The following is a 12,078-nucleotide window of genomic DNA, read 5'->3' on the forward strand; positions in this document are numbered from 1 at the left end:
TATTTTTATTTTTTTTTTAATTTTAACAATTTTATATTTATGGCATGATTTTTTCTGTCTTCGTGACATGTTTTCTCTGTCTTTTGCCACGTTTTAATTTATTAATTTATTTTGTTACTTATTTTTTGTAGGGTTAGATTTGACATCGTCGCGGCTGATTAAGATGACGCTCATTTATTATCCAGTTGATCTTCTTTGTTTTTGATCCTCGAATTAGATTGGATACACAACCTATGTCCATAGATAATTTTCTCATGATGCTTGACTCTGATTTGCGTTTGTTGGTGGTCTTTCAATAGTTTAATCTCCTGTTGTGGTAGCAGTCAAATATGTTCGTATCTACCTATTTGTTCGAGGTTTTTTAATCGATTTTTCACCTTTTCATTCTGTGTTCATATATGATCTTCAATGACTAATTTTTTGTCTTAAGGAAATCCTAGTGATGTGTTTAGTTTATAATTCTAATTGTAAGACCTCATTGTAATTTTAGATATTTTTTAAAATAAAACTAGCATTTTAAAAATAATAATTGTACCTAAAGTCAAATATAATATATTAAAATTTTAATTTTAAAGTAATTAAACTTTCATTATTTTTAATGAAAATGTAAGAAAATGATTAAAATAAGGGTAAATTGTTTGTATGACCACTTAATTATAGCTCCTTTTCATTTTGACCACTTTTTGAAATTTTATTAATTAGACCACTTAACTATTTAAGCGAGACAATCAAACTACTTGTCGTTAATATTTAACTGAGATGGTGACATGGTTGTTAAAAAATAGTATAATTACACATTTGGTCCTTAATATTTATATCAGCTTTTAATAGTCACATCACCTCTTCCGTTAAATGTTAACAGCTAGTGACTTGATTGACTTACTTAAATAGTTAAATAATTTTATTGAAATTTTTTTAAAATTAATGATAAAAAAAGACAATGGTTAAGTGTTATACGAATAGTTTACCCTTAAACTAAATATAAAATACATTATAAATAATAACATGTGTATAAATTTTATTTCATATATATATATATATATATATATATATATATATATATATATATATAAAGGTTTATGGAATTTTGTTTAGACATGGAGGATTCTCACCCAAAACTAGATAAATGTCTTTTATCCAATAATTAATTGTGTAAGGGTTGAATTATTGGCTTTTTATCCTTAAAAACATGATTTATCCCTAACTTCAAAATATAAAAAAACCCATCAAATAATTATGTTTGCATGATTTCATTAACACTAAAATGATACAAAAGATTATTAACACATGCTTCATTAAAAATTTCCTTAAACCTATATAAAAAAAACCCTAAAGATTACATGTATTAATAGAAATACATCAGAAAAGGCAAGACAAACAGAATTAAATGAGTCAATCAGATGTTAACCATCTACCAGTTCGACAGGGCAGTCCTCATGCAAGAGGTTTGCAATCAACTCCGGTAGAGGATGAAGAATAACAAGTTCCAGATTAACTAAGGAATCATTCTTTGCCAAAGCATCAGTTTTTTCCCCCCGCTTCGTATTACATGTTGGATTTTCATACTCCAATTCTCCTCATAAATAGTGTAGATGTCATTTTAACGGGCGTGTTCCACTATAATCAGCTCTAAGGATCCTCAAAGTATCTAAACTATCACGTTTAAGAATAATTTGACAATAACTCGCATCCTACGTCAATTGAAGGTGTCGTAACCGGTTTTCGTCTGGGCACGAAATATTTATTTGGCGGGAAAAGTGATGTGAATAAATGGTTTTTAAAATAATTTGGGAGTCGCCATCGGCCTTTTGGGTCAGGTAGGTCGAATACCTAAAAATTATCCTTTAAAAGAGTTTTTAAGAAAACATTGATTAAAAGATAAATTGATATGCATTTTAACCAAAAATTCGTTCTTTTTAATAATAAAAAGGGATTCGTGGTCGGTTACGTTTAGGGAATGATTAACACCCCTACAAGACCCAAAATTAATACTTTTTAATTAGAAATTGTCTCTATTATTAGAAACTAAAAATTCAAAATATATTTAATTTATAATCCTATTATTTTAAGATTATAATTATGAAAAATATATATTAATAAAAATATTTATTTATTTAGAAATATCAGAAAAGGACTTCTAGGTGCCTTAAGACAGCTCTTTTCTTTGATATTAAAAAATAAATAAATAATTAAAATAATTAATATATAATTTATAAAATAAGATATTTATTTATTTTCCAATATTAAGAAAGGGCAGTCTTAAAATAACTGGATGTCCATTTTCTGATATTTTATAAATTATATATTAATTGTTTTAATTATTTATTTATTTTTAATATCAAAGAAAAGAGCTGTCTTAAGGCACCTAGAAGTTCTTTTCTGATATTTCTAAATAAATAAATATTTTATTAATATATATTTTTCATAATTATAATCTTAAAATAATAGGATTATAAATTAAATATATTTTGAATTTTTAATTTCTAATAATAGAGACAATTTCTAATTAAAAAGTACCAATTTTGGGCGTTGTAGGGATGTTAATCCTTCCCTAAACGTAACCGACCACGAATCCCTTTTTATTATTAAAAAGAACGAATTTTTGGTTAAAATGCATATCAATTTATCTTTTAATCAATGTTTTCTTAAAAACTCTTTTAAAGGATAATTTTTAGGTATTCGACCTACCTGACCCAAAAGGCCGATGGCGACTCCCAAATTATTTTAAAAACCATTTATTCACATCACTTTTCCCGCCAAATAAATATTTCGTGCCCGGACGAAAACCGGTTACGACAGCTTGGCGACTCCGCTGGGGATTGTTCAAACTTTTAAAATCAATTATAAATTATCTCTAATAAATTAAAAATTCATATATTTAATTTATAATTCTTTCTTTTCAAATTTTTTATATATACTTATTATTTTTATAGTATTTATATATATTATTTCATTTTATTTGCAAGTATTTTCATTATTTATTTTTCTGTCAGAGGTTTAAATATTTCTCCTCACACACAACACTTGCATTGCATAACATAAAGCTCTATAATTGAGTTTGTCCCTTTTAAGTGGGAGTGAAAGTGACGTCTTCGTGAGAATTTATTCTCCGTGTCAGACCTAACAAGTAACTTTCGGGGTTCATATGCTCTACGTCTTCGTGAGAATTTATTCTCCGTGACAGGCATAGAGAAATGTGTCCCCTCGAATTGAACTCGGTCTGCTTAAGTCTGTAGTGGACTATGATTGAGGGTTGGCAGCCCAAGGGGGCATCAACAAGGACAATTCGAGTACCTTTACTCCTAGAACTGAAACTCTGCATATAATAAACCCTAGAAATTCACCTGATCTAAGACAATACTGAACATCTGTTCATAGGTATACACAAAGGAGAAATAAGCTCTAGCTTTTAATTTATTTTATTTCCTTTTCTTTTTCCTGAATAAATGCATGCGAACTAGAAATCATGCGGTTAGGATAAATTTTCCAAACAAAGCATGGAACTAGAAAGCATGAGGTTAAGATTTATACCTTGATAGATAGATTTTTTCCATTAGTTGGTACTGACTATTCTATTTTTCTTATTTTTTTATGCATATTACATTGCTCTAATCTGTTCATATTGATTTCTTTTGTTTACATTGCATGATCATGGCATAACCAAAAGGTGTTTACTTGAAAGACTGTTCATCATATTGGAAAGAAATCGTAAATGGACAAAAAGTTTTATGATCGAACAAAATATGACGCAACCGTAGAATGACATCCTGAGGGAACTCCAAGGATAGAGGAGAGCTATGCACCCAAAGATCGTATGTCCATCAAAGATCAAAAGGAGATACGTGAGATAAGAGAGCAGATGTCCAAGATGATGGATAGAATATCTGTTTTGGCCAAAAGAGAAGAGATTCCTGAGAAAGAGAAAACTTATAAAGATAATCATGCAATTTCAGATATGCAAGGGACTTCTGATCCTAACCAACTTGAGAAATTACAGACAGTCATCATTCGTATTCACAAATCGTCTGGAGATACCAAAGAAATGGTGACCACTGTAAAAGCTCTCAGAGATGAGAAGAAATCATGTAATCAGAAATCATCAAAGTTGGGTCTGCTCCCGATGTCTAAAACTCAGGTTCAATCCAAGACAAAAGGTGGTTATCATCTTGATACTATCCCCATATCATATAAAGAGTTGTATGAGAAGCTACTTGAAGCACGAGAAGTGGATCCATATTATATAAAACCGTTCCAACCTCCGTATCCAAATTGGTATGACATCAACGTTCATTGTGAATATCATGCCGGAGCTCAAGGACATACCATCGAGAATTGTCTTGCCTTCAAACGCCGAGTCCAAAGTCTTTTGGATCATGGAACCTTACAATTTATGGTAAATGATCGACCTAGTTTGGCAACCGAGGGTCCTGCTAGATTAATACCAAAAGTCTTCAAAGGTAAGAATATCAGTAGGGGCGCCCAGAGAAAAGAAGATTTGCTGAGGTTTGAAGCTCAAATACGTCATTTGAAGATTGAAAACGATAAATTGAGCACCAAAATGGAAACCATACATGAAGGTTTCCAGAAGGTCAGTCAAGCCTTTCAAAATGCAGGCATAGGGAACACCCCAGAAGAGTGGATAGCAGGGGTCATCAAACTGAAAAAGAGTTGCAACATACATGCAGATCTTATCCAAAAACTTTTTGAACACAAATTTTCTCTCACAAGGGAAAATGAGCAACTCCGAGAATTGACATAGGAGATGAAAGAACACCAGAATGTCATGGAAGAAGCTGCAGTCCAGACAAGCAATATGGCCCATAAACTGATAAAATAACTTGGTTTTAGAGAAGAAAATGGGAAAGTTATTCCTTATATGTAAAGTTTTGTTGAAGTTAGGACTGAAAGTTATTCCCTACATGTAAAAGTTTTGTTTGATGTACCGAGACTTTTGTGTTCAATCAAATCTGTTCTAAGATGATCACTCTTGAGTAACACCTTTTCATACATGCATTTACATTTTGTATCTATGCATTTTCATTTTGTATTCTTACTTTTTACATCTTTTGCATTACACAGTTTGCATTCTTATTTTTGCATTTATGTATTTTCGCATTTACATTACATTTTTTAGTATTGTTATATACATTAATTATAAAAACATGTTAATAATTAATGAAAGGTTTGTAACAGTAAAACCAAGGTCATTCATTCATTTTACTTTACCATCATCATGAAAATAATGGAGCAATCTTATGAGGGACTACAAGATCAGTGGCTAGAACAATTGACAAGGTTACCTCAGGATATAAGGAAAGAAACATCAGATTCAGTACCAGATGGATCAAATCAAATTATTCAGTGTGTGGCATCTGATAAAGAAACACCAGTTGTCCTCTAATCCACCTAAGAATGTTTTGCAGAAAAATGGAAGGATATTTAAGTTATGATGATATGTTAATTCACTCTTTTCATGATAGCCTCGTTGGCCCAGCAGTAGTATGGTACAATCAGTTGACCCAAGAGCAGATCAAGAGATGGGTTGATTTAGCTGATGCATTTTTGGGACAATATCTGTATGTTAAAGGCTTAGCTCCAACACGTATGGATCTTCGAAGAGTAAAGAAGAAAACCAATGAAAGATTTCAAGAATATGCCTTAAGATGGAGAGTAGTGGCAGCACAAGTTCAACCTCCTATATTTGAAGAAGAAATATCACGTATGTTTCGTGATTCCCTTCCAGCGCCTTTCTTCGAGTTAATGCATGCAAATCCAACAAAGGAATTCAAGAATCTTGTGACAAGTGGAGATTTAATTGAGAATGTAATCAATGAAGAAAACTCAAAAGTCACAACCAGGAGCCCGACTGATCAGAAAACAAAAGCTGATGATGTGAATGTATGTCGCATCCAGAATCCTCGCAATTGCAAAAGAAAAAGAGCAAGTAACTGTTCGGATTGACCAAAGAAAGTCATGCGATCAGGAAAAACTTTGGAAGTGTTCCAAACTTCCATTTCAGACTTGTATCCTCATTTGGTTAAAGGTCAATACATCACACCAAGACCAACTAAAGTGACATCAAACCCTTCTGCTCATAGCTATGATCAAAATAGTGTTTGTAATTTCCACTTGGGGGTAAAGGGGCATTCTACAGGCAATTATAGGCCACTGTTAAAAGAAATTGAGATGCTTGTTGACAAAGGGGTTTTGACACAAGAAATGATCAAGAAATGGAGGGCAAATGAAGAAAAGAACCCTGATCCTATTACATACCCAACATTATAGGAATAATGAGGCATGATGCATAAACAAGTGGAAGTGTTATCTACCACTGTAGTACTTTCTATTTTCAGCATCTTGTTTGAACTTGTTTTTTTTTTTTTGCTCCTTTCTCCACCTTTTGTGCAATAAATAAATGTGTATTGCTTTTATGGTTATGAGCAAGGAATCAAGTTTTAACCTTGAGATTATTGAGTATCAAGTAGATTAAATATTCTTTTAATTTTTCAAAAGTTATAGATCTTTGGCAAGTGATAAAATTATACCTTCCATCTAATGCCAATTACTTGATCCTTACTAAAAACCAAATCCTGACACTACATTTATCTAAGACTCTGAAGTAATGTCTCCACCTGTTTTTGAGACACCTACTCCAGATGTTTACCTTTTCGGGTAGAGTCGATTCATTATACTACCTTCCACCATATATACGATTTCAAAAGTCACCTATTTGTCCTTTCAAACACAAAACCACCATAAACCAAATAACCTCAAAAGAACCAAACTTTCAATTATCCGTGAATCTTACTATAAGAAGAGACGAGATGAGACATCATAGACCAACTCATTGAACATAATTTCGAGTGATTGGGGCATACTCAAAGAAGAAGGGGAAAGTGATTGATTGAAATAAATATATCATGCATTGATTACATTTTTCATGTAAGTAAAGTTAATCTTGAATATTCATCCCCCTAGAGATACCTCTTTTTACAAGGACTTCTATGTATGAAATGACTAAACATCGAGCACAGATCAAGCACGCCAGCTCAGTGTCATATCACCCAAAGATGAATGGGGCATTTACAGGAGCAAATAAGAACATTAAGAGGATCATTACAAAGACCACTGAAGCTTACAAGGATTAGCACGAGAAGCTACCTTTTGCCTTATATGCATATTGAATTACTGTGCGAACATTTACTGGGGCAACACCTTATTGTTTAGTCTATAGGATGGAAGCAGTCTTACCGATTGAAGTTGAGATTCCATCACTTTGAATTTTGAGAAAAGTAAAATTGGATGAATCTGAATGGATCCAAGCTCGATTTGATCAATTAAGCTTTATTGATGAGAATATATTGAAAGCTATTTGCCATAGGCAGATGTATCAGAAGTGGATGATGAAAGATCACAACAAGAAAGTACATCTGAGAGAGTTCCAAGAGAGCGATCTAGTGGTTAAAAGGATATTGCCTATACATAAAGATTTCCATGGGAAATGAATACCAAATTGGGAAGGGTCATATGTTGTAAAAAAAAGAGGGGCCTTTTCCGGAGAAGCATTGATTTTGGCAGAAATGGAAAGGAAAGTTCTGAGAAATCAAATAAACTCAGATTCTGTCAAGAAGTTATGCTTGAAAAAAAAGGAAAAAAGGAAAAAATTGAACCAAGATGGGTGACTCATGGAACCTCAAGTTACAAAGTTGATCAAGTACAATTAGTTCAAAGATTCATATTCAGCAAGAAGAGCAAGAAATGTTGAAAATATGAATGGATAAAAAAATTTGGCAGTCTAGAGAGATCTGGATGATAGAAAAATCCCCAACAAAGCAGATCCAAGTCAAGCAAAGCAAGATTGAAGGCATCCAATTAAGAGAAAATATCTTCAGAATTCATTCCGCCTCTCAAGATTGATTTTTATTTGCAAAAATTGGTTTTTAAAATCTTTAATGCATGATATAAAAAATGATAAAAGGGGGGTTCAAGATGTAAATTTTTAAATAACATTTTGAAACCAAAGGAGGATTCGAGTTGAAAACCTAAAAAGGCGGCTCGAATATTAAATGGTGCGACAACGACATAAGAGACGATCTTAAGCTCTTAATGAAGCACCACACATCCCAAAGACGTTCCTGATATTTTGGAAATGAGAAACATCTTTACAAGATGAGCATAACAACCTTTTCTTCAAGTTACTGGAAGCCCGAAGCGACATACTAAACCAACTTGAAAGAACCTACTTTACCAGAATCCACCTATACCTTAAATCAGTCAATAGTTTTGACACTTGCCATAGGACTATGATTTTTGAATGATTTAAAAGTGTAGTTGATTTATTTGATATTCATTAAACTCATTGTTTATAATTTGATTATATTGTGAACCTGAAAGGGGTAATACTTTGCAAAATTCTTTCATTCTTCAATAAAGAAAGGAGAAAAAAACATTTTCAAACACGACAGTCTCAAATGGAGAAGGTCCTTGAAGCAAATTGTTGCTTATTCTACCTCTGTTGAAGAAAAAGAATGAATGAGGCTAGAATAATGAAACACTTCACATTTTTGAAGGCATGTGGTCCAAGAAGCCAGAAAGTCTGGAGAATTGAAATTGTGACACTCTCCTATGACATTATTAGTAGCTCATCAAGAAAGATTATCGTTTATCTCATGCTGAGGGCGATAAGCATCACCAGACAGATTATTTTCCCCAACCATCAATTCATGTTCTCTAGAAGATTACATCATAGAGCCATGAACAAGTCACTACCTGCACTCTGGTTATACCATGATGCTGGCTCAAGTCTTGATACATCATTGCTACTTCTTCTATGCCGATCACTTTCTTTGTCAAGATGATATCCATTATGTCCTTCAGAAGATTGCTGAATTTGAATTTAAGGACTTATGGCACAGAATAAGACATTGGAACAAATTCTACATTTGTATGCCGTACAGGATTCCAAAAGTTGAGATAACCAGTTTTACCATCAACTAAACCTTTCCATGGTTAGGGAAGAGTATGATATGGCAGTGTGTATTTTGGAGCAGCAGAAGAGATAGTTGTCGTAGCAGTCATTGCAAGAAAATGCACCAACAAAAATCTTCTATTTCATCCTGATGATGTTTATTTCTTCCAGTAAGGTTGTTACGCTGGATGCCACCGACAACAAGGTCGAATTCGACAAATCTACTCATCAATTGCTCCAACTGATCATCATTCAGTTCTTACACATCTGTTTTCAAAAATATGCCAAGACAATAGAAGGCAATCTCTGCATCACTAATTCCAGAGAAAAGAGACAGGACATTGATATCCTAGAGGAACATGTTTCTAACAGATCCTCCTCCTCGTATATGGTTTTTAGGGAAACCTAGAAGCATTTCCACCTCATCAGATTCAAGTGGAACAATTTTATTCTTTTCAACCCATACCATATTCCATTTTCAGCACTCATCAAGAACATACTTCTGGACACTCGAAGGTGGCTCATTGTCATAAGCTTCAAGAGCCTTACAGGTCCTTTCTGTCAATTTGGCACTTCCTGTACATGTTTATAAACAGTTCAACTTTGTTCTTGGATCCCAGGAAGGCCATCATTTCTTTGTCAATGGAAAAACATCAGCACATGGAGGAAGCAGAATAAGAGAAAATATGTTCTCAATTGGCAGAATTATGAATATAGCCCTTTTCAGTGTAGCAGTATGAAAATGCTTCGAATCTACAAAATTCTGGCTATACATCGAATAAGTACTGTGATATTCCAGTCCAAACATTAACTGGAGTAAGTGCCACATTCTCGTTGTAGAAATAAGGAGGCCCAATAGCATCTTCTGGAAGTATTCTTTGAGTTATCTGATCTGGTTCGGTATGAACCCCAAAACCAATCATTAGATTTGAAAGATGAATTTGCTCATAGTAGAAATAAAGAGGCCCAACAGCATCTTCTGGAATTGTTCTTTGAGTTATCTGATCTGGTTCGGTAGGAACCCCAGAGCCAATCATTGGAATTGAAAGATGAACTGCATGATCGTCTTCATTAAGAAGCTTCTTTTCAAGCTTCCTCTATTTCTTCATTTTCAAAAATCATAGCCCAAGTTTCGCCATTGCTTGTAATTGGGATCATTGTATAATGAATTCCTACCTTCTACTGAAAGAAGTACGTCAGCAGCCTTAGCCATTTGAGAAGCACATATAAAATCTGTCAACTTTGCAATTGATGAATCCAGACCACATCTCTCCATGGCTATTGAAGCCTCAGCCTCTGAGTACCCCATTTTCGTCAAGAATAACGTTTTATTCTCCTCATCAGAATCAGAATTTAGGATTTCCTCGATATCAGAAAGAACTATCAATATCTGTGAAATCATTCTGAAAGATCGATTCATAATCAGATGAGTTGTTATCAGAATCAACATGTTGCATGGGTGTGTATTTTTTATGAGCTTGTACCACTGTATATGCAGTCTTGCTATTGCAGCAGATTACTGTTCGCATAAATTGGTTTCTCTCCCACAGAAAAGTATATTTCAGAGATGGCTTTCATTGAAAGATGATAAGCCACTGTGTCAGCCTGGAATGGATTACCAAGCTATTTATATTGCTCTGTTTGATTAAATCCCTCCAGATACAGAAAATGGTCACCTCATTCAGAAGACACATATCTCAGACGTTTCTGTCAGAATGATTGAATACTTCTTAAGTTTGTGACAACATAAAGAGAATTTCAGTTATTTGACAATATTACTGTTTAGTGACACCAGAATGAGAGTATTCAAGATAAACAGATTTGGGGCACGAATAAAGCCACAAGTGTAACACCCCCAACCCGTACCCGACCCGGATACGAGTCCGACGTGTCACATTGACTTTTCAAATCTTGACTCTTAAGAAAAATCCCGGGAAATTTAAAACTTTATTTAAAACAAAATACAGACTTGATCAGAGTGCTCGTACTTAATGACTTATTACATGCCAACACTTTATACATAACCAAATACATACTTTGTCAAATACTTCTGATCTGATCTTTTAGTAGTGATACTGTCTTTGCCACTTCTATTATTTCACTTCTCGTTTCTTGGTACCTACGTGTAAATCACTTACACGCTAAGTCATAGACTTAGTGAGGCATATAAAACATATAATATAACCATATATCATTTCATATAAATAAAAGACATACATATGCAAACACTATCAATAATCCTTTCCACTTACCATATACTCATCATATAACACATATATCACTATACCCAGAAACACACATAACATCATATAATTCATGTATGTGCATTCATATCATTGAATCATGACATATCAATATGCATGAATCTATTGTATGATAACAATATACAATCAGGTCATGCACACATGCAACTTACCTTCTTTTATCACTTTCACTTTCATTTGTCTGTCAATTTCATTGCCCATGTATATTATTGAGAATAGAGGTATGTGAGTACATTGAGGTTGTGCACTAATGTTGTCACCACAGCTCGTATAAATTCCCTCATGGGGCACCGAACATTCGTTCAGTATTCATCCCGAAGGACCTGTCCAGAGGTTACAAAGAACCCCGGTAACTATCCAGAGGTCATAAAGATCCTCGGCAACTATCCGTATGTTCCTTTCAACATAGGTAAACCCTCGACTCTTGGCATGCCAACTATACCTATAGCTCTCGTATCATATACTATGGGAATTTATTTATACATTTCGTATCACTTGTTCTTTCTCTTCTGTCACATATCACATGTATGTGTAACCATATATCTCATATCATATCACATGTATTATATATACATGTATTCACGTAAATCATTTCATATAATTCATATCACATATATCACATGTGCATATAAGCTTATAGCTTCTTTCACATATACATGTAGTCACATAGCTTTCTTTCATGTAACCATGCATGTCATGTCAAATAACATATATCATATGTTGCATTTTCACTTAAGCATATAAATCATATAACATAGCATCCATCTATTTCTATGTATTAATGCATACATGGTAATCACATAACAATTTAGAAGTTACTTCTTACCATAGTAACTCCATCACTGG

Source organism: Hibiscus syriacus, unplaced genomic scaffold (genome assembly GCF_006381635.1).
Source record: "Hibiscus syriacus cultivar Baekdansim isolate YM2019G1 unplaced genomic scaffold, ASM638163v2 tig00110332_pilon, whole genome shotgun sequence".
Taxonomy (NCBI): Eukaryota; Viridiplantae; Streptophyta; class Magnoliopsida; order Malvales; family Malvaceae; genus Hibiscus; species Hibiscus syriacus.